Source organism: Rhinolophus ferrumequinum, chromosome 13 (assembly GCF_004115265.2).
Source record: "Rhinolophus ferrumequinum isolate MPI-CBG mRhiFer1 chromosome 13, mRhiFer1_v1.p, whole genome shotgun sequence".
Lineage (NCBI taxonomy): Eukaryota > Metazoa > Chordata > Mammalia > Chiroptera > Rhinolophidae > Rhinolophus > Rhinolophus ferrumequinum.
This window is the reverse complement of record NC_046296.1, coordinates 1445061-1470316: the sequence shown is the minus strand read 5'-3', so window position 1 is coordinate 1470316 and position 25256 is coordinate 1445061. Positions and strand designations below refer to the sequence as shown.

The 25256-nt window shown below is 35.6% G+C and overlaps 1 pseudogene; it reads left to right on the top strand.

Annotated features, from left to right (window-relative positions):
• The first annotated feature begins 5924 nt into the window (after positions 1-5924).
• LOC117033293 (proliferation-associated protein 2G4-like) lies at positions 5925-7094 on the top strand (annotated as a pseudogene).
• The last annotated feature ends 18162 nt before the right edge of the window (positions 7095-25256 follow it).

Sequence of the window (25256 nt, the reverse complement as noted above, 5' to 3'; positions counted from 1 at the left end):
TTGAAAATGAAATGCGACAATATAAGATTGAAATGACTACAGTTTTGGGAATGTGCTCTAAACAAACTAGTGAAAGAATTCAGAATATCAGAATATCTGGATATATTTCAAATTTCTTTTGCCAACTAAAAAACAAAAACAAAAAACAAAACCGTAGCAGTAATCTAAATATTGATCCAAAGCGAGCACTATATTATTGTTTACCATATAATCACTCAAATAATGAATTATATTGTTATATGTGTTTATATGAAAGCATGTGTGTTAAAATAAGTTTAAAAAAATTCTATAGTAAAATCTTGGAAAATGTACATGAATGAATGGAGAAGAGGTCATTTGTTTTCTAACTTTATGCTTTTAGGTACCCTTTTTTTAAAAAAAATTTTTCCCCACCGTAAGGATATATATTTTTTTATAACTATAAAACAAAATTTAACTGAAAATACACAGAGAAGACTGCCTTAAATTCATTTATAACTAAGTTGAGAAAGAAACCAGTGAGCAAACAAATAATATAATTAAAGAATAGCAACACCAGCAAGAAAATCAGAATTTTAAACAATATGACTTGATATATTTTTACATTGCTGAAATATGTATATAGATATATATATCATACAAGAATGAGGGTGCTATCTTGCAAATGCTAAAAAAAATTGTATTTTTTTCTTTTCAAAATATTTAGTGTCTACAATTTATCAGCGCACCAAGTAAATCATGGCTTCTTCAAGTGCAAGGATCGAAACCAATTACCATTAGTGACCATCGGGTGCAGCCGATCCTTTCTGTCCTGTTGCCTGAATCTCAATGATCTCCCAAGTGTGCCCATGCAATTTAACAGAAAGATCAATATACCACAGCAGTTAGCAGCAGCTCTCTTGAAGTGCTTCACAAAACATGCTGCATTTCTCTACCGAATAAATGTCAAAACATTCCAACAGCTACAATTCTTGGGAGAAATCGTTCTTCTGAAACATTATTGACATACTTTAACCCACATTTCCCGCTGCTTGCAGGCTTCCTACTGGCCAGTCAATTCTGATTTGGCAAGAGCCACATCGATATGTGTCCCCTGCTGACTTGCTTGGGTGGCATGGAAGATTTCAGAATCTGGTAGATAGGTCTTAGGTTCAAAGGTCAGTGATCTAACACTGACCCAAGGTCAAGGTGATGGCAACCACTCTCCAGAGACTTGGCTTCATCTCTAATATGCCCTTGAAATCAATCAATATCATCACAGAGCTTGCCTTTCTAAGCATAAAAGACAGCCTGATCTAAATGCTTCTAGGTTACGTCCTATGAACTGAAAGCTTAAAAACCATATAGGAGGAAGGTAGAGCAGATTGTACTCACTTCCTGGAGGTACTGTTTTTAAAACTTAGAATAATTGTTACTTTTCAAATATATGTGTATATGTGTGTATATGGAGATTTTCAAATGTGTGTATACATAGAAATATTTGCACACATATCTCTGATATATATGACATTCAAGGATATATGTCATATAGATATAGATGATATAGATATAGATAGATGTTATAGATATAGATATATAGATATACCAGTGGTGACAAAAAATGTATACACATGACTTGCATTCATCTTTTGTTATCAGTATATATTGAGCATTACAATTTTAATACAGTTTTTCTCCTTTCTTAAAATGTGTATACATTTTTTTTGGCACCCTCTGTAGATACAGGTATAGAATAGATGATATAGATATAGATATAGATAAATAATTAAATTTGTTTTTGTTACAATGGGTTATTTTTGTTTATTTCACATCAGAACTCACATTGTGACTGGTTAATTTTTATACAATGTTTTCCGATGTGTTTGAGATGTTCTTAGCATTTGCTGAAATTTCAAACTAGAATGAACATTTCCTTTGATGTTTGTTTTGTTTTTCTTTGTTTTGTGCCCTTCTAAACACCTTTTCCCCCTAATCTTTCCATGAATTATTTTATTTGAAAATGTGAATGTCTATCAGATAGCATTGTGAGAAACAATCCAATATATGTGCAAGGAGAAAATTACTGTTAGCCTAAGCTTTATTTTGATGCTTACAAAAACAAGGGGCTGTTTTGTCAGAATGATGCTCTCCTTCATTCCAGATCCATGACTACATGACCCAAGGACTCACTAACTCAGTGCTATTGCCTACTGGAGTCACTCTGATAACATAACTGCAGATGGGCAACGATGAAAATAGTTATTAAAAATGAGAAAAGTGAAAGCAATTGTTATTCTAACAAACTGGGTTCTCAAAATTTTTGAAAACCAAACTTATTATTAGGTTGCTAGATTATGAAGTCTGAAAATTACATTCGCAAACTCATCCTAGAAAAAGTGCTCCATACCTCATTGCTGAATATCACTATGGTCACCATTTAAGTACTCCCCTTGGGAAGGTAGACATTGATGCCAGTGCCTAGTCCAGCCTTCAAAGCAATTTTGAAACTTTCTGGAATGGCCATGAGAGCTGTCGTCGTATTACCCTTGAAGTCCTGAATGTCATCAAAATGTTTTCCTTTCAGTATTTCCTTTATCTTCAGGTAAAGAAAGAAGTCATTGGAGGCCAGATCAGGTGAATAGGGAGGGTATATAATACACTTATTTGTTTACTGGCTGAAAACTCCCTCAGACAGTGCCGTGTGAGCTGGTGCACTATTGTGATGCAAGAGCCATGAATTGTTGGTGAAAAGTGCAGGTCATTTTCGTCTAACTTTTTCATGTAGCCTTTTCAACACTTCCAAATAGTGAACTTGGTTAACTGTTTGTCCAGTTGGTACACATTCATAATGAATAATCCCTCTGATATCAAAAAAGGTTAACAATGGTGAGGTTGTGGAGAAAAGGGAACCCTGGTGCACTGTTGGTGGGATTGCAGATTGGTGAAGCCACTATGGAAGTCAGTATGGTGGTATCTCAAAAAACTGGAAATGGAACTACCTTATGACCCAGCAATTCCACTCTTAGGTATCTATCCAGAAAAATTCAAGATGCTAATATGAAAATATATATGTACCCCTATGTTTATTGCAGCGCTATTCACAATAGCCAAGACATGGAAACAACCAAAATGCCCATTGGTAGATGACTGGATTAAGAAACTGTGATACATTTATACAATGGAGTATTGCTTGGCTATAAAGAAGAATGAAATCTTACCATTTGCAATGACATGGATGAACCTAGAGAACATTATGCTAAGTGAAATAAGTTAGTTGAAGATAGACAAATACCATATGATCTCACTTATATGTGAAATCTAAAGAACTGAATAAAAGAGCAAAGTAAACAGTAATAGTCTCAGAGTATTGAGAAAAAATTGATGGTTGCTAGAAGGTACGGGATGGGGCTGAGGGAGAAGGGGAAGGGATTATACAGCATAAAGTGGTAACTACAATATTGCCACGGGGATATGAAAGACATTTTGGGGAATATAATCAATAATGTTGTAAAGATTTTGTAGGGTGTCAGATGAGCACATGTCTTATTATGGAGACCACTTCATGGATGGTGTAGATCTTGACCACTGCACTGTACACCTGAAGCTGAAGCTGAATAATATTGTATGTCAACTATAATTTTATATATCTATATCTATATCTATAGTCACGGGATATGGAGTATAGAATAGGGAATAGAGTCAATGGAATTGTAATAGATATATATGATGTCAGAGGGGTAATAGATTGGGGGAGAGGGGTTATCATTTTAGGAGGGGTGAAATGTCTAACTATTGCATTGTTTTGTACACCTGAAACTAATTAAAAAAAAAAAAGGTTAGCAACATCGTTTTGACTCTTGATTTGGACAGAACTTTTTTGGTTGTGGAGAATTGGCTGACTATCATTGTGCACTTGACGCTTTGTATCAGGGGCATATTGGTGCACCCATGTTTCATCACCAGTGATAACACGGCCCAAAACATCATCTTGCCTTTCCAAAAGGTCTTGGCATAATTTTACTCTCCTTTGCTTTTGTTTATCAGTGAGCGCCTTCGGGACCATTTTTGCTTCTTTGGGACACACCTTTCTCATGCCAAGATTTTCAGTTCAGATTTTCCTAACTGTTTCTCTATGGATGTTTACTTGGTCTGCTATGCTTCTCACAGTTGGCCGATGATTTTGGCGCACAATTCGACGAAGTTTTGCAATGTTTTTGTCAGTTCTGCTCGTTACTGGCCGCTCTGAACTTTCTTCACCAGTGACATGTTCTCTCCCTTCAGACAAACATTTAATCCATTTGTGCACTGTTTCTTCATGACATTATCTCCGTAAACATGGGCTATCACGTCCCTAATTTCACTTCCACTCTTGCCAAGTTTAACAAGAAATTTAATGTTTGTTTGTTTCTCTAATTCAAGCTCAGACATTCTTGCGATGACACTCAAAGACACGCAACAACAATAATGAATGCCACTCAGCAAGACACCACCACACGTCAACACGAACACAGCTGTGAGACACTAATACACAAAGCTTATGAAACCTTACAGAGCTGTTTGTACAGTGCTGCCAATGTAAGTGCACTATGGCAAGTTCACAAATGTAATGTCAGACAACAAATACTGTAATTTCAAAATACAGCAAGTTAGTTTTACTAATTCAGAAAAAGTTTTAAATAGCAGGTGCATTGAATCAACAGTTGCATTTGGCTTTCACAGCTCTGCCCGTGGTGTTTATTGTGTCTACAGTTCTAGTCAAGATGAATTATAAGAATGAAAAGATCTCTACCAAAAAAATAAAATGTTACTAGTAGCTTCCTCTGGTGCAAAGTTATTTACTGGAGTACGTAAATTTATATAAGTGTAGTTGTTAAATCATTCAGCAAATGGCGATGGAGATATTGGGACTCTTAGCCTTGATTTTTTTTCTATAAATATCTGCAACATTCGTCTCAATAATAAATTTCCCTTTGACTCTACTTAAAATTATAGTCTCTTCCAAGCAAACAAATCTTAACAGTTATCCATCATTAATTAATAGATCTGGAAGATAAGATATTGAACCAATATTTTCATAGTATTTTTATTATCTTTTTTTCAAGACATTATCCAAACACATAGATTTAATATAAATATGGCAAAATCACATGAAATTTCAAATGTAACTTTCTCAGTAAGATAGCAACTACATATCTCAGGGGGGAAAAAAAATCAATGTCACTCTCTCTTTCCCCAAACACACACACACACACACACACACACACACACAAAATCAATAATGTTAAAAAATAATATTTTACATATACATTTTTGATTATGAGATCCCATGACTGAGACAACATAAAAGAATTACCTAGAGCCACACGTCACCAACATGAGATGAGATTAAAGGTATAATAATACCCAAGATAGAATTTACCACACCCCCGCACATATACACACAAATGAGTTTCCTTGACTCAGATATTGAGTCCAAGGATTTAAATATTCTAATCTCATATAATTCAAACATTCTTTAAAATAAATGATATCTAATTGAAATACTAATTATCAACATCGATTCAGTAAATTGCAGATGTTATTCTTTAACTTGAAAGGGAGTGAAATTTGGCCCCTTTAGAGGAGGATTCTTATAACTAATATAATATAATCACCATATAGGTTTTTTTTTAGCCATATAGTTTTTGCATTCCATTGTTTTAAATATTTTGAGAAAAAAGTTATTTTCTGCTCTAAGCTATACAAATATACCTTAATTTTGTTATATCTTACCAAGTACCTTCAAAAATCTAAACAGGCGCCGTCTCGCTTTGGCCCTCCAGCCCGCTCCTTTGGTTGCTAGCGCTTTCGCTCGCGCTCCCCTCGCGAATTGAATCAAAGGGGCTCTGGCCACGGCCTGTGGCCAGGGAGGGAAACAGAGGCTGGGGGCGGGGGAACGAGGCTGCAGTGGTAGTGGTGGCAGGAAGATGTCAGGCGAGGACGAGTAGCAGGAACCAACCATGGCTGAGGACCTGGTCGTGGTCAAGTATAAGGTGAGCGGAGACATCACCAACGGGGTAGTCGGTCTTCGGTGGAAGCATCCTGCTCAGGTGTGTCAGTACTGAGCTTGTGTGAGAATGGCGATGCCATGATTATGGAAGAGACAGGGAAAATTTTCAAGAAAGAAAAAGAAATGAAGAAAGATATTGCCTTTCCCACCAGTATGTCAGTAAATAACTGTGTATGTCACTTGTCCCCTTTGAAGAGCCACCACGACTATATTCTCAAGGAAGGTCACTTGGTAAAAACTGACATCCATGTGGATGGCTTCATCGCTAACACGGCTCACACTTTTGTGGTTGACGTAGCTCAGGGGACCCAAATAACAAGGGGGAAAGCAGAAGTCACAGGGAGGAAAGCAGATGTCATTAAGGCAGCTCACCTTTGTGCTGAAGCTGCCACCTGGTCAAACCTGGAAACCAGAACACACAAATGACAGAAGTTGCCCATTCATTTAACTGCACGTCAATAGAAGGTATGCTGTCACACCGATTGAAGCAGCATGTCATTGATGGAGAGAAAACCATTATCCAGAATCCCAGAGACCAGCAGAAGAAGGACCATGAGAAAGCTGAATTTGAGGTACATGAAGTATATGCTGTGGATGTTCTCGTCAGCTCAGGAGAGGGCAAGGCCAAGGATGCAGGACAGAGAACCACAATTTACATACGAGATCCCTCTAAACAGTATGGCCTGAAAATGAAAACTTCATGTGCCTTTTTTAGTGACGTCAAAAGGTGTTTTGATGCCATGCCATTTACTTTAAGAGCATTTGAAGATGAGAAGAAAGCTCAGATGCGTGTGGTGGAGTGTGCCAAACATGAACTGCGACAACCATTTAATGTTCTCTATGAAAAGGAGGGTGAATTTGTTGCCCAGTTTAAACTGACAGCTCTGCTCATGCAGATAACCAGCGGTCCCTCTGCGCTTGACCTTTACAAGTCTGAGATAAAGGTTCAGGATGCAGAGCTAAAGGCCCTCCTCCAGAGTACTGCTAGTTCGAAAACCCAGAAAAAGAAAAAGAAAAGAAAGCTTCCAAGACTGCAGAGAATGCCACCAGTGGGAAAACATTAGAAGAGAATGAAGCTGGGCACTGAGGTGGGTCCCCTCTCCCCAACTTCCTGCTCCTGTCTCATGTCCTTCCCACCACACCCCAGGCTCTGTGAACTGCAGTTGTCTTCTCCCCCCAGGACCACTGGCAGAGCAGGGGTCTCCCTGCTCCCATCCAAGTCCCCCAACCCAACCCCCTTCCAACAACAACCAGCCCCAACTGACTCTGGTCTTGGGAGGCCAGGCTTCCCAGCCACTGAAGACCACTTTAAATTGAAAAAAGAAATTGATAATAAAAATCAGGCATCAAAAAAATAAAAAAATCTGAACAACCATTTTTGAATATTTACATTACATTTCTTATTCCAGTTAATTTTGAAGTCACTTTTGAAGTAAGTATTTTATTATATTCTAAATCAAGAGGCTCTGAAAAGTTAAGAAATGTTTTCATATTTGGTGTCCAAACTCAGGGCTGTCTGAATCCAAGGGCTAGATTTGTACACAATGGGCTATTTAGTGATGTCGTGCCACGATATCTGAAGGTCACAGGCCTGTGGTCATTGGAGGAAAAGTTCTTATCAAAGGGAATGTGTGCCTCATTTATCAAGTTTAGAGATGACATCGAGCTGAAGCAATCAGTAATACAACTAATGACACAATCAGTATCCAGACAGATTTGGTAAAATTAGAGGGAGAGGAGGATTTTTTGGTTTTTACTAGCTCAACAGAATTAAATAATTGTGACAATTCATGTTTCATGAAAATCACAATGAAACAAACAAAGCCCCGCCACCGGAGGTCAGAATGTAGGAGATAAAACTTAGCTGGAAGTTGCGGTATGAGGGAAAAGTTTACTTAGATTGAATTTCAGGTTTCAGGATTAGTTCTGGCATTTCTACTGTGTGGTCCAAGGTATAGCCCACAACTTATCTGAAATTCCCTTTTCTTACAAAGATGAGGCTAGTAACGACCACTTTCATTGCGAGCATTAGCTGAGATAACACATATTGTTGAAGAGGTCCACCAGGCAAAAGAAAAGAACAATAAACACCCACATCACAGCCATTATTCTGAAATACTAGAACACCAGAGATAAAGAAAAGAGCCTATAAGCCTGCCAAGAGAAGGTCGAATAAAGCCGTCTACCAAGTGGCTAACAGAGATGGCACTGGAAAGTTCAGCGTCAAGGCCAGAGGCCAGATGTGATGCAGCAAGCCTTCGAATTGTGAGGGGAAAAAGACGTTCACCTGTGCCGGGTCAAATTGTCAATCAAGTGTCAACACATAACAAGTGTTTGAAAACACACAAGGATGACTTAGCTCCTAAGTACCATTTCTTCAGACGCTACTGGGAAGGTCAGTAGAATAAGGAAAAAAGAAGACCGCAAACAAGATGATAGCCAAGGGAAGCCTAGACTTGGCAGATGTATAGCAGGCCTGCACCTTGGTTCCGTAAGATAGGGCTGCGGGAAGAGAGCTGCTGTGAAGGGCAGGGTTCTGGAAGGATTATGTGATGATCTGTCAGTAAGAAAAACAGTAATAGGTACAGAATCAACCAAACTAAAAAAATAAAATGTTATCAACTCCAGAAAAAAAATCAGATGGTGAGGAAAAAATGTACTCACAACACAAACATAAACTTGGTCCAAGAAAGAGAAACATTAATATTATCCTAGAAATGTAACCATCAATAACTTAACAAAAATTATGATTACTAGGAATATAAAGTTGAGAAAAAGAAAGGATTTTCACACAAAGGAAATCAAAAGGTAGTATATAATATGTAATTCAAGAAATACAAAAATATGCACAGTATTTAACAATACTTCACCACTCCCCAAAAAAGTACCTCCCCACAAGACACATACACAAAGCCTCAAGGGTTCAGTGTGGTTACCTCTGAGAACCAACAAGATATGTATATTTTATTATCATCCTTTTAGTAACTGTTTTTGCCCACGTTTCCTGGGAACATAGCCTGAGATAGAGATTTCAGGGCACATGTTTGACAGAATGTTCCCAAGAGAAAGGAAATAAGGGAAGTATAACAGAACAAGAAGAGGATGTCTCAGCTGGAGAAGTTTTGCCTGATCCTACTGGGAGCTCTGGAGATGACGCCACCACTGATGAGACACACAGGCAAAGGGTCTTCTGTACCCTGTGTCAGGTAATCACTTGTGCCAGCTGCCCTTGTGACGAGGTGAAGGTGGTACTTGTCCAAGAACTGTTCTCTAGAGTGGGGGACAGCTGTAATCCACTGGCAACCAGAAGTCACAGAAAGTGCAGAAAGACTAACCCCGCCTGGGAAGAGGATCTGGGAGGCACATTAATAGCCTCTACTGGAGCAGAATATAATTTTTAAAAGTACATTTATGTGCTTTTTTTGTTAAAATTAATTTTGAAACAAGAAATAAATGTGTAATACAATTAACAACACTGTGTATTTACAAAGCATGAATTTTAGTTGATCGTGGAGTTAACATGCTTAAAGGATGTCATGTAGCTACAAAAACACGCCTGATTTAACTTCAGTCCCATCTTCTTGAGAAGACAGAGGCTCTATCCTGATCTACTAAATATAGGTTACAAGTTGAAGAACCAATATTGTAAGGAGACACAAGTGATTATTTAAAAGGGTAAAATAAGATAATAAGGGGCCTGAAAACCTGTCATTTGAGGAATGGGTGAAGAAAGTGGTGAATTTTGCCTCGAAAGGCTTCCAAAGGGTAACTAATAATTCCCTTGAATTCAAATATTTGAAGGACTATTGGGCTGCACAGAGATCAGTCACATTTTTTTATGATTCCAAGAATTATCAAGAGGACAATAGAATGAATCTTATGGGAAACATCTTTCATCTTAACATAAAATAATATTGTCTGACATGACATATGTTTGGACACATGATTCTTTTGCTACAGGAATGGACACATATCAGACAATTGCTTGATAGAGATTAAAGATGGAATTCAAGCATCAGAAATAAGAAGGTTTATTCTAGATGGCCTCTAAAACATTTTTCCACCTTGGGCCTCAACAACTCTATGAGAACCACATAAGCCATGATTAAAATGGGAAGGTTATCCCACTTGGCTTACCCATCTTAGATACTCTGGAATGTCATAATACTCTCTTTGAGACTGTAATCCTAAAAAAAAAAAGAAAGAAAAAGAAAGAAAAAAAGTAAATAATAATAATGCAGAAATTCTGCTGGATCCTTTCCTCCCCACCTGCAAGTGGTTGAACCACTGAATTTATTTTATGGTTCAGCAAATGTACTTTCCATACTCCTAAGTAGTCTTCTAGGGGTCATGATATAGATTTGAACAAGACCAAAAATATTCTTCAGTCAAGGAGCTTGTATTCTTTGGCTCATCTTGGCAGGCATACTGGAAGACAGATGGAGACGTCCTTGCTGAGGAAAGGAAGATTCGGAAATATGAACTCCACCAAATAAAGTTTGTCAAAACCACCAAATGAAGATTAGAGTAAAAAGGACAGCACAGATGTGTATATTATTTGTTGTGCTAGTTTATCTGGTCCAGATGTATGAGGGTGTGACTCACATGCTCAATGTCATCTTTTTTTTTTTTTTTAGTTGAAAAGATTTTAGCGGCTATAAAAACTTGAGATATCTTTGTTTTAGCTTATGTCATGGTAGACCCACAGGATGGGTAGAAATTTCAGGAGAAAGTAGTGGTGACAATGCATGGAAAGGTCAGTTTGGTAGTGGTGAGTTAGCCGAGTTTTGTTTGCCTAATGATGGGCTAAAAACCAGAGATCTACTCTTGTTCTTGGCAGAGAACCGCACTCTCCTATTTGTTACAGGCCCAGTTATTCCAAATCAGGTCCAAGGAATTCTTTTGTCCGTTGGTTTTCTTTCTGACATCACCCAAAATGGCCTGTAATTTGCATGAGGAAAAGAGCAAAAGAGTTTGAAAGAGTTTTTCATTCTTTCAAATTTTTACAGCACATCTGAATTATACCTACCAGATGCTCTTTTTATGTGGGGGGATTAGAGGGTATCAACATAATTCCATTCCTTCTATATGATGGGTTTTAGGATGCTTTTAATGAGATTGAGAAATGTTAATCACTTTTAAAGTGATACTGGGACTAGGTTAACTAGAACTATCATTAAATACATTTAATTCATTTTGCTGAATACCAGCACAAAAGTATTAGAAAGGATAATTGATTCTTTCTAGAATTATTAGTTGATGCCTTTCCTCTAGCATGTTTTTTGCTAGCTACTAATAATCAGAATGAACACAGTATCCTGCCCAAATAGTTGTCATGTGCTGAAGACTTATAAATGAGAGTCCATATATCATTTGCATAATATCATATGCAGTCACAGAAAAGAGCATGAGTGGAACAATCCACAAACAGTGCTAAATTTCTAGGCATTTATATGTGATTAGTTCTTCTTCTTCTTTTTTTTACAGAGAGGTTATTTTAAAATTTTATTTGAACTGTCAATATACAGCATGATTATTCCTCCATAGAGTTAAAAAAGAATAAAGTTGATTTACATCAAATGCTCAGGAGGGTGGTGCTGCTATTTTTTCAGATTTCTGGTATGCGAAGATTGAAATTGTCACATTCAATTAATAATAAAATAACACAAAAAACAATATCTGGGCATAAGTAAGTATAGTCAATTCACCTGCAGTCAGAATTACATCTATGACAAGTACTTTGAAATGCATTAACTGTAGGTTATCATTGTGACAAAGCTATACTTTTTTTTCGCTTGTGTTAAATTAGAGTTTCTCTTTTAATTAAATCAATAAGTTGGTTTTCCCTCCTGAAAAATTAGCCCAAAAGGCAATATTCTAATAATTTGTAAACAGGCTGAAAGGAACACTGTAATCAGAGAACCAAAATGTAGCATATTATTATTTCCCTGAAAAATAGACACAAAAGGATGAAATTTCCTTTTTCTATCAGATAAGTCTTTAAAGCACTACATTATTCTTCTAAAATAATCTCTTCACAAATGAAATATTTAAACTTAAACGCAATATAAGGAACTTCAACTTTCTATAATATGTTTTAAGTGAATTTAATATTTTATATACTCTATCAACAAAAAGACAAAATGGTGGACAGCCAGGTTTCCAAACTATTAAGGAACAAACACTACTGGACTTAGGCCAGGGCCAGATTTAAGTTTATGCTGAGGAAGCAGCTTTCAATAGCATGAGAAAAATATTTCTTCGCCATGGTCCCCTGAGAGCATAGCTGGGCTAAGAGTTTGCTGATGGGATCTTCTCAGAATTGTTCACCTGGGAGGCAAGTGGGGAGCATTTATCCATTGGCTCCCACCCTGCCTCATTGGTTCAGGCTGTCCCATGGGTGAGCTCCTTTGTACCTCCAGAATGCACATGTGTAAATAGCAAGAGGGTGCTGTCAAAACAACTGGGTGAAGACAAAAGATATGTGGACAGCTGAAGAGAGGCACTATGTGCATAAAACCATTAAAAGCCTTCATAGAATTATTCACCATATTCGAAATTGAAATTAGAAACAAGGCTGCCAGGGTGTCAGGTGAGCCACAGAGGTGGTGTAAACAGAACCCAGACAACACCTCTCATAAACCCTCCATGAAGAGTGAGAAGCCCTCTCACCTAATCTCCAGTAGTGAAGACCTCTGTTACCATAGCAATATAATGCTTAGCAGTGAGGACCCAAGGGCAAGGCTCTTTGGGTCCAGATCCCAGCACCATGCATTGCTATGTGAATTTCGACAAATCAACTAACCTCTTTGTGACTGAATTTCACCATCATTCAAATAGGAATAATAGGACTGACCTCACAGGGTTGTTTTAAGAATTAAATTAGCTAATATATATGATGCAGTTTAGAATAGTATCAAGGGTATATAAGTGTTACCTATAGATATGATCTAGAATTTATCATTCATTAATGCATTAGTGGATCAAATTATCAGAAGGAACATCAGTGATTTTCATCTTAGACCCACTGAAGGGATCAGGAAAAGAGCAGGGTTTTCTATGTGGTTGTTGAAAGGAGACTTGAATGAGATGCTCAAAAGGGGTTGTTCATGCAGAACTGAGCATATGAGAGAAGCAAACCTGTAAAAATAAAGGGAGGTGAAACTAAGAACACAAGCTTTACTTTTGAGCAATGAAGTTATTTGGAGAATTTTTTGCATCTATTCCACATTTGCTTTTAAAGACATCTCTATTATATGAGTTAGTATTGCTTATACCAATAGTCAAACAAAACATTCTTCTGAGGTAAAGTTTCACTTTAGTAGAAAAACTAATAATGAGAAATAAGAGTTTCCTTCTCGTTATGGCTGAAAGCAAATTTGGAGCAAAATATTGTGCTAGATAGGGTCCAGGAACTTCTTTAGGATGGATTTTTCTGAAGAAACACCCTTTCAACCATTTATCTGACTACATTTGTCTTTAAAGGATACTTACATTTGCATCTTTTATTTTTTATTTTCATTTTTTTGTATTTTATTTTTTTATTAATTTTTATTAAATTTATTGGGATGACAATTGGTTAATATTGCATTGTGTGTTTCATCACTCAGAGTCAGTTCTCCTTCCATCACCATAGATTTGACCCCTTTTTCCCTCTTCTACCTCCCCCACGCCTCTTACCATCTGGTAACCAGTAAATTGTTGTCTGTGTCTAAGATTTTTCGTTTGTTTGTTTGTCTGTCTTGTTCGGTTTTTGCTTTCAGTTTTATAGCCCACGTATGAGTGAGGTCATATAGTTCTTAACTTTTTCTGTCCAATTGATTTCACTTAGTATGATAATCTCAAGATCCATCCATGTTGTCACAAATGGCAGCATTTCATCTTTTCTTAGGCTGAGTAATATTCCATTGTATATATATGTACCACACCTTCTTTATCCAATCACCTATCGAAGGACACTTTGTGCCTTTTAGAGCCTTGCAAGCCCAAAAGTAGTTCTAGGATGGGCAACTTTATCATACTAGCAGCTCTTTAGAAAAGAAGATTTCCAGACACCATCCATGAGCAGCTAAACTAGAACCAGCCTTTTTAACAAGATTCTCTGGTGAGTCCTGTTCTTACAGTTTGAGAAGTTCTGGTACAGTGCAGGGTGCTCAGAAATGAGTTTTGTTTTTGTACTGAAATAGATAGGTATAAATAAACATTTTTGTGTTCGATCACTGCTGAGGTAAGCCTAAGGAAACTTTCTGCACAAACACTTTTAAGAACGTGCTCTAAGTTCATTTGTTTTTCAGTCGTTCTCAACTTTATCAAATTAGAAGTGACTTTAAAGAGTCTCTTCAGTTTAAATTTGGCAGCCATTTGTCTATGTTTTCTGTCCTTATAGAGTGGAGATGAGGCAGCAGTCTTTATATCGTGTACAATAGGAATGTTGAAATTTAGGTGTAGAAAGAAATAAAAATCAGAGACACAGAATATACATTTTCATATTGGTGTGCTGCTATGAATGCATCTTGATTCCCACCACATTGTAATTTTCATCTATTTTGACTTCTGTTCTCATTGTTATATAGCTGCAGGAAATATAAATAGGAGTATAAAGACATATTTATTTTTAGTCAAGAATAGAGATATCCAAAGAAGTCAGAATGATCCGTTTATTTTGGTTTTTGTGTTTCAAACACCAGCTTACTCATTCACTTCCCTTGGTACTATTTATTGACTTCATTTTTGTACTATCAGATGCACAGATCTGAGCCTAATGGTATTCTCTTCTAAGGTTATTTATAATCTTGATATGTACGCAGACCCCTGCCCATTAGTGAGCTCTGCCCTCTATAATTCTGATAAGCACATTTATAATGCCAATTCCCATTTTGCTTATTCATTTCTTAAGAATGAATCAAAATGTGAACAATGAGCTATTTTATCAGGGTTCTTGTCAAGATTACTTTCCTAACTGGAAAAAAAAAAAGAAAACAGTTGAAACTATCTATAAAACCATATACATCATTACTGTTTGTTTAATCAATAAATGTTAAAATAACAAATGCCAACTATAATTTTATATATATACATATATATATGTATATATATACAGTCTCTCTCTCTCTATATATATAGTCACAAGAAGTGGAGTACAGCATAAAGAATAGAGACAATGGAAATATAATGGCTATTTGTGATGTCAGAGGGGTAGTAGATAGAGTGGGGGAGGGGGTTATCACTTTGTGAGGGGTATAAATGATAAATGTCTAACTATTACAGAGTTTTGTACACATGAAACTAATAAAAATAAATAAATAAGTACATAAATAAAATGTAATGCTTTTCCTTAAAAATTTAACTAATGTTTGTGTTCATTTTGATTAGCATCTAAAATAAATTTTTCCTCAGATGCAAAGATTTCTTTAATATAAATAAGAAAACACTATGACAGGTTGAGAGACCAAGGAAAAAGATAAAACTTTGTATTTCAGTGCCTTTCACAGCATTTCTTTCCTCTATTTTAAACAAGGGACCCAATGTTTATTTTGCACTGTGCCCTACAGTACATCAAGTGACTCATGTACTTCACACCTACCTTCTTCTATCTGTATTGTGGAACACAGTAATTAGCCAGCAAAATATTTCTTATTTTTTAATTAAATTTATTGAGGTGACATTGGTTAATAAAATTATATAGGTTTCAAGTGTACAATTTTATAATACATCATTGCTTTATAGTCCCCACTCCACCCCCACCCCACCTCCCCACTTTGATTATTACAATGATTATTTAGGTTTTAGAAAGTAAAGATGACCCTCTTTTGTGAAGAGGCAATGTATTAGAAATGAGAGATTAGGGAAGTCAAAGGACTCCCGCTGCCTTGTAAGGAAAAAATAGAGCTCGAATATTGTTAAGAGGAATTCTAGCAGGTTCCTAGTCATCATCCCCATCTTCTCAGGAAGACTCATGGGTAGGGTGACCATCCATCCTAGGTTTCCTGGAACATTCCCAGGTTCCACTTGTGGATCTGGAATAATTATCAACTCCCCCACCCCCTTTCTTTAACTCTCAAAAGTGTACTATTTTGGATGATTAATTATTGGGTCACCCTACACATGGACATGGTAAGTGTTATGATGGGCACAAAAAAGACGAGGATTAACAGAGACACTGGGTACGTGCTCTTAGGATCTCTGAACATCATCCGCTCAGAACACAGGGAACACAAAAACTCACCATGGTGACCCTTTGAACAATGGTCATGTGCAGTAATACATCGTGGCAGTTTTTTTCAGGAAAACAGCTTTCTCCATCCACAGTGTATCGTCAAATAGTGAGTGGTTTATTTTGACTCTTTGGTATAGAAATTGCACAGGCCCATGCTAGGGATATGATGAGGGCTATGCCAGAGGGCTAGGATGCCAGAGGGATAGGATGAGGGCTTGCTGAGAGAGGCAGACAGGAAAGCAGAGTTCAGAAGCAGGGAATGGATTCGGGAGGTGAAGGAGAGGTTGGAAAGGAATACACTTTTTAAAAATTAAATTTATTTGGGTAAAATTGGTTAATAACATTATATAAGTTTCAGGTGTACAATTTTATAGTACATCTTCTGTATATTGCATTGCATGCTCACCACTCAAAGTCCAGTCCCCTTCAGTCACCATATATTTGACCCCCTTTACCCTCTTCATCACCCCCTCATACCCCTTACCCTCTGGTAACCACTATACTGTTGTCTGTGTCTATGAGTTTATTTGTTCTGTTCCTTTGCTGCTTTCAGTTTTATATCCTGCATATGAGTGAAATCGTATGGTTCTTGTCTTTTTCCATCTGTCTTATTTCACTTCGCATGATACTCTCAAGATCCATGCATGTCATCCAAAATGGCAATATATCATCCTTTTTTATGGCTGAGTAGTATTCCATTGTATATATGTACCACATATTTCTTAAGGAGTACACTTTTCATCTATCTGTTGGCAGTATGAAATTTCCAGACCGGATCTTTACTAAGACGTGAAGGACCCCATATTGTAATTAACTTACAAGGTTGACAGTTTTTGGTTACAGAAAACCCAAAACCATCTCAAGCTGAAGGGGAAAAGTGGTGGTTAGGCAATAGATTGAGTCAAGTACATAAAACAAGAAACAAACAAAAAATAAGGTGGATATGATATTTTCCAGTTGGTCTAGTGGTCATTACCTAATTTATTTTCTTCCTCAGCCTTGCCTTCCACAGTCTAACACTGAGGTTGGTGTCTGTTGTAATTTTCAGGCTTTCTTGCTAACCTCCTTGGAGGAAGACAATGGGCACCTTCAACAGTCCTTGTGAGAAAAGAAAATCTTTTTTTCCGAGCAGCCTTGAGAAAAGATTTTCTAATGCCTCCTTGATCCTAGGTAGGTACAAGAATATTATTGCTGTTTTAAACTTTAAAAATAAAGAAAGGAAACAAAACTACTTTTTTGAAAATCAAGAAAGTGAGAAACAGGAGACTCAGGATGCTGGTGACCTTGGGTGGGCAGGCCTGGGGATGGAACTGGCAAAAGACAGGAGCATCACAAACTTTTAACTGTAAGCTGAGTAGCGGACTTAGGAGGCTGTGTCATGAATTAAAGATAATGAGTAATCCAATTTTCAGGTTAAAAGAAACAAAATAACTAGCTGAAAATAATGTAATTCCTAATATGAAATATTAACATTTTAAAAGAAAACCTTTACAATACTTATATTTTCAAAGTTTTCAATATTCACAATCATAAAATCAATGAAAAACAAAGGACAAACATTGTCAGAAATTTTAAATTGTTTCTTTTTTTTCTTAAGTTCACAATTTCATTTCTTTCTTATATATACTGTATCCTAATATTATTATATATTTTAGGCTTAGGCATATTTGATTTTCACCCATCATCTTTTCCTGCTATAAAAATGTGAATGAAGGGTTAATATTAATTTATCTTACAGCCTGTGATCATAGGCTCTAAATGTTAAAAAAAATATATTATTATAGATTGACTTATATGTGTATTTAATATTAGCAGATGTCAATAAAATATATTAATTTTGATAAAAATTTTAAATATAAAAATAAAAACAACAGGAATATATATTAATTAGATGAATATAGCTTGTTTTTCATGTAGTTCATGGATGCAGGGATAAATATTACTTTTTGCTGGAATGAGCAAGAATTAAACTCTATTCTAGTCCTCATTTATTCCTTTTTTTCTATTTCTATTATAAGTTATGAGAAAACTTTTTCGTAAATAAGAAAATGGACATGGGATGTTTGTCATGTCAATGTCGCTCGTTTACACTCTCTCCAGGTTCTTTGCCAAACTCCCATATGATCTGTCATAAAAAATGATTTTCAGAGATCTATCGACTGCCTGCTAGATTAGGTCTTTCTTAAGTTTTACTGAAAACAGAAAAGGAAGTCACCTGAGTTGCAAAATTATTTGTTACCTAGACTTTGGAGGTTTTTACTTTTATAGTATCTATATTAATATTTCAAACTGTCCCTTTGCTCGATATCTCAAATGTTTTTTCATGCTGGGGAAATAAATAATACAAATGCTGAGGAGATGAGGTGAGGGAGGAATCAAGAACCTGTGTGGCACAAGGGAGTTCTCAGGCAGAACAATTTTAGGAAATTACATGTTGTAGCTGAGGATGTGGGGACTGGTTCCATTAAAACCCTTGGAAGATCTTAGTATAGTTTCGGGTGCACAATTGGAAACTACTTCATAATTTTATTGTGGAAATGCTAGGTCTATTAGGAAGCTAGAAAGGGAATAGAAACAGGAAAATACCACAAGGTAGTATCTGACTCACTAAGTAGATCAAGACAGCCATGTATGTAGACCAGTCAACAAGATAGTTAAAACCAAACCAAAAGAAAAAACAAAAAATAAAAAAAAGAAGAAAGTGGCAAACTTTCCACTACGTGCCTACAGAGGCCTAGGCCAAGTTCTTCTTACAGCTTAGTCAGTTGTAACAGATTCACAAAGATGGTATAACAAAAATGAGATTTCTGGGCCATATCCCAGGTCTGAGACAAGGATGTCCAGGAATGAGCTCAGGAAATTGAATTTTCAATGCTCACAGTAAAGATTCTTTTCCACACGAAAATTTGTGAACCATTTATTTAGCCTATTCAATGGTCAAATATTCCTTAAACTTGAAACAACAACTCATGGAAGAGGTATGCAGGTAAATTTGCTTTTGAAAAAAAACAAAAAGAAACACCTTGATCTGTAGCTTTAACCATGTCCAAGGTCACTTCTAAGTTACCAACACTGTATCTCTGCACATGGAGTCGAGACAAAGATGTACACAGCAGCTCTTGCAAGATAGTACAGACTGACTCCAGCGTATCACTGACTATGACAGAGGAGTTCCATTTGTGGTCATAGTAGATTAGTTTTTAACCAACTAAAATATTCACAGGCAAAACTAGAAAATCTAGATACATACAAAAAAAAAAATATCTGTTGAAGAAATCAGGAACCTACCAAGGCAATTCGAAATGCAAGGGCCAACATCCTCGGGGGAAAATAAAACTCACTAGAGTGAGCCTAACATTCTGTGACAGACCTGCACCTTCAAAGCATTTGATTCTTTCTTGTAGCACTCTGCAGGAGAAGAGTTGAGAAGCCACACAGTAAGCAAATGCTAAGGGGCATATAGTCTTTCTAGCTCTCTGGGGAATTTCACTGGACTATGGGAAAAATTCTGAAATTTGGATCTATTAAGGCAGTGAAAACTTGTATTTGTGTTGGGGGTGGAAGTGTTAAGTTTCCTTCGAGAGCAGAATCATAGACAAGTGAGCCTGAAAGTCTGACCTGCTTTAATAGTTCAAGGAATTCTCCTTATAGCCATGAGAAATCAAGGAAAAAAATGGAAGCCAAGAAATGAAGGCGCTAAATACAGCTTTTGGTTGTCACAAAGGGCTGAAGAGATCTAAACTGAGTTTAGAGCTCTTCCAGACCTCCTGGAAAACTGCAGACTTGCAGATTTTCAGTTGAGATATCTGAAATATGAGCCCTGAGTTAGAGTGAATGAGCAATAAATGAGTCCTTACAAAGATGGAAACCTAGTCCTGAAATAGCTCAGCCTTTGATTGGTTTAAGAATGATTTACCCCTTCTCTAATTATCTGTTGGAAGATATAGTTTCACCCAAAGATTGTATGTGTTTTTAATACACAATTTCTGTTATTCATTATAAAAGTCAGTGGGTATTCTGGGATACATGATGAAGAACTACACCAATAGACAATCAGGTTATTAGGACCATCATGCAGTCTACAGAATCATTGGTTTACATATTCAAGGGCATGGATGACAATAAGAACAACATAACTAGTGGGTTTGTATGCATTTCTATTACTGAGTAACAAAGTACCACACATATAATGGCTTAAAATAACACACTTATTTTCTCAGTTTCCATGGGTCAGGAGTCCAGGCATAGTTTAGCTGGGCCCCTCGCTCAGGGTCTCCCAGGCTGTAATCGTTATTTCAGATAGGCTACATTTTCATTGGGAGGCTCAACTGAGAAAGAGTCTGCTTCTACACTCATTCAGGATGTTGGCCAAATTCATTTCCGTATGACTGTATGACTTAACCATACAGTAAATGAAATTAAGGACTCATCAGGTGTGTTTAAGAGCAGATTAGGCATAGCTAAAGAGCAGACTCTTGGTCTGTAATACAGCTAAGTTGAAAATGTATAAATTGAAAGATACAGGAAAAAAACAAAAAACACATACTGAAAGAAGCATAAAATACGTGTAGGACACAGTGAAAAAGGTGAATACATGTGTAATCGCCGCAAAAGTAGAAGGAAAGAGATATAATAGTACCAAAGTAATATTTGAAGAAACACTGGCCAAAAATCATTAAAAAAAAAAAAAATTGAAGAATGACATCAAACCACAGGTTTAAGAAGTAACAAATCCCAGATAGGATACATACATGGGAAATCATTTTGCAGTTTATTGTAAAATTTCCTAAAACAAAGAAAAAAGTTAAAAATCATGAAAATTGCCATGAAAAGGAAAAAGAAACAGATTGTGTTAAAAAAGGTAAATAAAATATGATCACCCTAATAAATTTTGAAAAAGACTCAAATAAAACTAAACATCTTTCATGATTAAAAAAGAGAAACTTTTAGCAAGCTAGGAATATAAGGGAAATTCTTAAATCTGAAAAATGTGTCTATAAAAATCTACTATAAACATCATATTGATTCTGAAATATTGAATTTTCCTTGTGAGAACAGTAAGAAGAAAGAATACTCCAACACCATTCTGTTCTAATGCTGTACAGAGAAATCTCAGCCACTGTATTTAATAAAGAAATAATTGCTGCAGGCAGACTATGGAGTACTGTGAAAATCAGGAACTTTTCGGGGAGACATTCTTGGGTGAGGCTTACAGTTTTCAGGGCTTTACCTTCGAAGAGCCTCATCAGGTCCTCATGGTGAGGATCTAAGCAATATCCTCATGGCTCTGGCAGCAGGAGGAGAAGCATACTCCTTTGAGATACTCCCAGGACCTTCTAGATCAAAGATCTATGCCACATGGAGAAAAGATTATACCAGAGTGTTATTCCAGCTTGAAGGAGGGCTTGCTCTCCCTGGTGACCTCCTCTAGCCTCCTGCTTCACTTAAAGTGGAAAAACACAGTTCACAGCAATTAGAATATCAAGAAAATAAATTGGGAACACTACATCCACGGAAAGGAGTAAGGAAAAAAAAAAAAAAACGTACACCAAGAGAAACACGTTGAAAAGTAACAGCCCTTGGGGACAGGTCCACTAAGAGACTGATATTTAATCAGAATATTATATAACAAACCCTTTCACCCACATTTTACTGTTACATCAACAAGGCTCAGTATAAGAACAATGGTTTGTAACTGAGAGAGCTGCTAGAGTCTCTGAAGAGGGTTATGTAGGGAAACCCAAAGTCAAAAGGGGAGACAAAAACAAAGGCACTAGAAGAAAATTAAATCTCTGACGTGTATAACTATAGCACACATTAAATATAGCCCATCTTCTAGACAGATTAGCATAAATTCTCATGTTAATGGTCTATTTGCCCCTTTACTTCTGTACACAATACAAAATATCCAATTGAAAAAATTGTAAGTGATGCCAAAAGCAAGATAAAAAAAAATCACAATCTGAAGAGACAAAGCAATCATCATGACCAGCATCAAATATGACCCAGATGTTGAAATTATTGAACAGGAAATTTAAAATAAGTACGCTTAATAGGTTAAGGGCTCTTAAGGAAACAGAGGACAACATGCAATAACAGAGAGGTAACGTAAGCAGGGAGATAGAAACTTAAAGAATCAAAAGGAAATGATGTAAATCAAAAACACTGTAACAAAATTGAAGAATGCCTTTGATGGGCACATTACTAACTTGACACAGTTGAGGAAAGAATCAGTGAGCTTGAAGATAAGACAATACAAATTTCCCAATCTCAAATGCAAAGAGAAAAAAGAATGAAAGAGAAACAGAACAGAGCAACCAAGAAATATGGGACAATTTCTCACAAAATATGAGCAAAATATTTTAAATAATAACTACTGAGGAATTCTTTTAAATGACAGAAAACTAAGCACACATCCAGGAATCTCATAAAATACCATGCAGGACAAATAGTAAACATTCTATAACTAGGTATATCATTTTCAAACTGCAGAAAACCAAAGAAAAAGAGAAAATATTGAAAGAAGCTAGAAAAAAACATACAAAGAAACGAACACCTTATCTACAGATGAACTAAGGTAAGAATTACATTGGATTTCCAACCAGAAGTTACACAAGGAAGAAGGGGTGGAGTTAACTATGTACAATTTTGAAAGAAAAAAACCCCATCAATCTAGATGGAGAAAAATTACCCTTCAAAAGTGAAGGAAAAAAAAAAAAAGCTTTTCAGACAATCAAAAGCTAAAGGAATTCATCACCATCAAACCTGCCTTTTGAGAAACGTTAAACTAAATTATTTAGATAGAAGGAAAATTATATAGGGCAGAAACTGAATCTACATAAAGAAAGAGGACCAGACAACGAATAAAGGTTTTTTTATTTTTCTTATTCTTAATTGATTTAAAAAGTGTTTGTTTAAAGTATTAATAATGATAATGTATTTAATGATTTTGTATACGAAAGTGAAGTAAATGACAGCAATATCACTAGGGATAAGAGAGAGGAATTGGGAATGTTTTTCATTACATATAAAGCAGTATGATGATCTTTGATTTAGATCAAAGATCTAAACATATTTTAGTTAAACATATTACTGTAAACTCTATAACCACTAATATATTTTAAAGTATACTAATATTCTGAATGAGGATATAAAATTTAATAATATAAAATGTTCAATTGGAACTAGACAAGGCAGAAGAGGGGACAATCAAGAAATAAAAGAATTAATTTAACAAATAAAAAACTTATAAATGTGGTAGATATTAATACAGCTGTGTCAATATTTACCTTAAAAGTGAATGGCCTACATATATCAATTAAAAGACAGAGATTGTCAGAGTTACTTAAAAAAACCAACTATATGAAAACCACTTTAAAAGTATAGTCTCAGATGAATGAAAAGTGAAAGAACTGAGAAAGATATACCATGCTAAAACTAATAACACAAAATGAAAACAGCTATTTTAACTTCAGTCACAGCAAAGTTCAGAACAGGGAAGATTATCAAGAATAAAGAGAGGCATTACATAATTATAAAGGGGTCAAATGTGTAAAAAGACATTGATATCATAAATGTGTGTGTACCTAACAACAGTATATCAATATACATAAGGCAAAAACTGATAGAAAATAGAAAACAAAGGTTAAATAGAGAAAGGCAGTATAGTTGGAAACTTTAACAGTTCTCTGTCAGTAGTTGATAGATCAAGTGGCAGAAAATCAGTAAAGATATAAAAAACTGAACAGGACTATAAATCAACTTGATTCAATTTATATTTATATGCTACTTCATGAAATAACAGCAGAAATCCTTGTTCTTCTCAAGTTCAAGTGGAAAATCCACTGAAATTGACCACATTTGGGGTCATAAAATATACCTTAACACACACACACACACACACACACACACACACACACATATATATTTTTCTTTTAATCTACAAAGTATGTTCTTAGAGCAAATGGAATTAAACTAGAAGTCAATAACAGAAATACAAATTAATAAACGCTAAATATCTAAAAATAAACAACACACTTTTAAATAACCCATGGATCAAATAACTCAAAATAAATTTTAAAATATTTTGAACTACAGAAGAATAAAAATATTAAAATATATGGGATGTAGCAAAAACAGTGCTGAGAGAGATTTACAGAATTAAATGCATACATTAGTAAAAAAAAGGAAAGATTTAAGGTAATAACTTATGCTTTCTCATTTAGGAAACTGTAGGAAAAAAGAGCAATTTAAGCCTAAAGAATACAGAAGTTAAGAAATCTGGCATAGACATTACATTTTTCACAAAAATTAACTCCAAATGGATCACAGACCTAAAATGTCAAACTCTGAAATCTAAAGATAACATAGAAAAAAATCTAGATGGCCTTGTGTTTGGTGATTGGTTTTTATATATAACACCAAAAGCTTGATCCATGCAAGAAGAAGTATAACTGCAAGACATTTAACTTTTGTCTTTTTATTTCAAAACTGTTTAGCTATTCTAGGTATTTTATATCAAAATGCACATTTGAGTATTAACTTGTCAAGCTCTGCAAAAGGTATACCATGTTCAGGGATTGGAAAATCCAAAATTGTTAAGATGTCAATTCTCCCTAATTTGATCTATATATTCAATGTAATTACATCAAAATTCCAATTATATTATTTATAGACACTGAGAAGTTGTTTGAAAATTTATATAAAACAGCACAAGGAGCAAAATAATGAAATGATTCTGAAAAAGAACATATTTAGAGTGTCTACACTGTTCGATTTTAAGACATATTAAAGCTAGAATAATCAAGATGGTGAGGTATAGGTGAAAGAATATGCACATACATCTATAGAATAAAATAGAGACCCATAAATAGATCTATATAAATATAGTCAGCTAATTATTTTTAAGGTACAAAGGTAACTCAGTGAAGAAAATATAGGCTTTAAAATTGGTGTTGAAACCTTTATAAGTTCATATGCAAAAAACAAACTTCAACACATGCCCAACACCTTACACAAAAATTAACTAAAAAT